This window comes from Oryza brachyantha, chromosome 8, assembly GCF_000231095.2.
Source record: "Oryza brachyantha chromosome 8, ObraRS2, whole genome shotgun sequence".
In the NCBI taxonomy this organism is placed as follows: domain Eukaryota; kingdom Viridiplantae; phylum Streptophyta; class Magnoliopsida; order Poales; family Poaceae; genus Oryza; species Oryza brachyantha.
The window spans coordinates 12,390,361-12,394,368 of record NC_023170.2 but is presented as its reverse complement, the minus strand read 5'-3'; the positions used below and the strand labels follow the sequence as shown (position 1 = coordinate 12,394,368).

The 4,008-nt window shown below is 38.3% G+C and overlaps 1 long non-coding RNA gene across 1 annotated transcript; it reads right to left on the bottom strand.

Moving 5' to 3' along the window:
- Positions 1 to 531: 531 nt before the first annotated feature.
- LOC121055115 lies at positions 532 to 1,746 on the bottom strand. The gene is made up of 3 exons (XR_005812301.1): positions 1,666 to 1,746; positions 928 to 1,057; positions 532 to 844 (listed from the first exon to the last, which is right to left on the bottom strand). It is a non-coding gene; the product is annotated as an uncharacterized LOC121055115 (long non-coding RNA).
- Positions 1,747 to 4,008: the final 2,262 nt, after the last annotated feature.

The following is a 4,008-nucleotide window of genomic DNA, read 5'->3' as shown; positions in this document are numbered from 1 at the left end:
TAGAGGACGCAATGGAGATGACCTCACAAAATTGCTTCTGATTATGCTGTTGCAGGACTGATTTTAAGTGGAATTTCTTGCCCTCTTTCCTTTTCCATGTTAGAAATCAGAACCGTTGATGTGCTTAAATATATGATTTGATGTGCTTAAATCTTGGAAACAGATGACTATATATTTTTGAAACATTACATGTTGTACTTTGAATGGTACAGTTCTCTATTGACCAATGTCTAAGATTTTCCTTGTAATGGTGCGCTATGTTTTTGTTTGCATAGCACTAGACCGTTAGCATTTCACTGGTGAAATCTTAAGTTTACTTACGGAAATTAAATGTGCAGATGGGTTTGGACATGCATACTTTGTGCGGATGGGCTTGAGCATGCATGCTCGACACTATGTTTTCGTCATGGTTTTGCATAAGCGATGATTGAGCATATGTAAGCACTGGAAAGACATCCCAGAACTAAGTATAGGAATATACTACTTTTTTTTTTTTGTAGTATCAGAACAACTGAAGAATGTGTCGTCACACACTGCTTTGTTTGGTGTTGACAGTTCATTGGCCAAATCAACAGGTCATTTACCTCCTGACGCTGGGGTCAGCTCTACTTCACTAGTAACCAATTCCCAATCCCATGAAAAACTAGAAAGCGGAATATAGCCAAAGGTGCAGGCAGGGATTTTGGCACCATGGCTGATCGCAATAGGCCAACAGTGGCATGTCATTTTGAAGTTCTGCACCGTACCTGGTTCATGCTTAGTTTGCTAGACAAGAAGAGTATCTACATCTAGAATTACTTATATCGCTTTATGTAAAAGCACCCTCAAAAGCTCCACCACCAAGCTGCAAAGAGATAAAACAAATGAGTGTGCAATTATAAGTCCACCAAACATAAGCAGAATACTGCAATTATAATCATGACTTACCGTGTGACTTCTGATGGACATAGTGCGTGTGCCGTCCCTTGTCAGCGGCATTCTCAAAGTATACGTCACAATTGGTATACTCACACTTAAATTCAAAACGAGGATGACGTCGGCGACAGTGGTGCTTGAGCTACACAATTTGTAAGAATGAAAATGAGTGATATTATATCTACAAAACAACACGCTTTAGGCTTCTTTGGATTGATGAAATTTTAAACTATTCCAAACCATAGAATTTTTTTTTTGCTAAATGTATTGTTTAGAACAAACAGTTTTAGCATATCAAATTTCCACGGATTACTATCCTACACACCATTTTATTTTCAAAATATTACCAAGCTCAAGCCTCATTTCATTTTTCCTTTGAGAAGTACAGTGCATGTTCTCTCTTAATCTCTCATCTCTTTTAATTCCATCAAATTCCTATAATTATATTTCTATGAACCATCCAAGCACAATATGTTTTAAATTTCTATAAAATTTGCCCAGATGTGGCATTCCAAACATTCTAAGACTAGCTCATAAGAGACATATTTTAGCATTTCTAAGTCATTTGTTCTCCAGTGTTGAACAGATGAATAGACTAATGATTTGTCATCATTATTTCAAGGTTAAAAATAATTAATTAATTGTTATATACTAGATTGCATATTTTATAAGGTTAAAAAATATGGCCACTAATCTATTATTAATTCACCTGTTTAACATAACAGAATACTTTCTAATAATGTAATTTACCTTGCTGCTCTTGATAAACACCAGTGATTCATCTGGTTTCTTCTTCAGACAGATATGGCACGGAAGAGTTACATCTGGGCGATGGGCACGCGCAATGCAGTATCTTCTGAAGAAACTTTCCTCTTTATCCCCGAAAGGATTGACGGTCTCAACTGATTTTACTTCATACCAATATGTAATGACGTCGTGGCGAACCATCTATATAAAATAGAAAAGATGAACTTTATTAATGAAGGTTGCAAGCACTAAAACCACATAGTAGTAGAATTTTTATAGTTCTTAAGAAAGAACCTAAAGTTACATATTTTTACATTAGAAAATACATCTAGTTACTCCTATGAATTATAAAAAAGCTCAAAATAATAAATGCACATATTAGGCCAAGGAGAAAGTAAAACAAAATTGATACTACGAACTCATTAAAAAAATACAGATTCATAGATGAGTGATTCAAACCATATATATAAAGATATTAATAAGCACATGCCATTCATTCACAATGTACAATAAAGTAAAAAAGGAAAACAAGATACATGATAAAGATCATATTTTTAAACTTCTATGCACTTCAAATTTAGACACAATTTTAACATAAGAATAGAGAACATGAAGTGAAATGAGAAATTATTATGCAACAACATGTATATTTCTATTCTAGGTGGAAGAAAACAAGCTATATGATAAAATCTAACGAATAGGAATTAACATAATGCAATTAAATAAAAGATCATTGCCGACGATCTAGGTCGGCAAACATACTATAGTGTGGCTAAAAGGCGGTGAAGTCAATGGTTAGGATGAAGGCAAAGGTTTATCTAGGTTCAGTCTTTCAACTGGCGAGATAATACACTAGTCTTGCTGAAATTATATCTAATGATGTACGATTGCTTGTCCCCTAAGGGGTGCCCCGTACCAACTTATATAGTGGTAGGTAGGGCTTACAGATATGGTAGATTCCTAATATGATAAGACTAAGATCTATCCTATGGATACGGTCAGGTCCGGTACATGCGGTATGCGATCCGATAATTACCAAACTCCTAACCGATCCAATTCATGTATTATTGTTTCCTATTCGATACCCCTATGACCATACCCCTAATATAGGTATCCCACAGCAGCCTCCGGAGTCGTACAAAGCCACGTAAATCGTTCGTGTAGATTGTAGATCATCAAGCATATTTTCACGCAGTATACTCGACATAGTCCGAGTGCTTCTCGAGTGATCCCGAGTGCTCCGTGATGATTGGAGAGGCGACTATTATATGTAGCCCCCAACTCTATGCTTAAATGCGTAACAATTAACCATAGAGTCTATTCAAGACTGTCTAAAAATTTAGTTGTAGTCCTGAATCTATGCTTAAATGCGTAATAATTAAACATAAAGTCTTCTATGAACTGTTACCAAAGGCGTCCTCAAATTTTTGAGATTCCTGACTCGCGCAACACTGTTCCGAGTGCTTCTAGACCCGAGTGGTACCTAGCTCTGGTTGCTCTCTTTGAGCGATTTGAACCCGAGTAATTTGGAGATGACTATTTGACGTGTATCCCCAAACATATAATTAGAATTATGTCTTGCTTGTGGGGTAGGTTACACTGAATAGCTTAACCATTACAGCCGAGTAGTTAATACTGATTCATGTTTACTCAATATTTAGGCACAGGTTGTGTAGCACATTTAAGTGCCTTGGGCATTATCAAGCAGTCCCTCTGTAAAACGGTCACGAGCATTATACAGGCGCACTGTTGATTCCCAATTTTATAGGAAGTTACGAAATTTATGTTACCGTTAAGTTAACCATAAATCCGTAACGTTCCAAATATAGCATGGTATAGACTATGTCAGCACTGGTCTTGTCGATTAATCTCCGGCTTGTTAGACCCATTGAGGGACACCGTAACACTTAGTCGTTACTCTTGGTGAACTGTTGTTAGCTATTGGGCCACAAATCATTTCTGACCATTGGGCCAATGAAGCCGAAGGGGCACAACCTATTTATCTTCACCTTAAACCCTTCGTCTTTCCGTTCTCCTTGCTCGTTGACCCCACTGATTCTCTCTCTCTCCAACCCCGCCACCATTTCTTCCCTTTAGACCAAGGCCACTGCACTCCCAACGACCTCGCTTCTGCCTCCAGCAACATCCCCGCCACCAAACTCCACCACCGGTCCTCGCGAATAGATTGGGATTTGATTCATCAATGGCTTCTCCGCAAGACGTTGGTCAAGAGCTGCCACTTGCGGCAAGGGGCAGAAGTTGACTGCCGGGAATCGAGATGTAGCGTTGTTGACATTGGCCCGACTGATCCCAGTGCATGCCGTAGTGGGGTGGCATCCGGCCGTA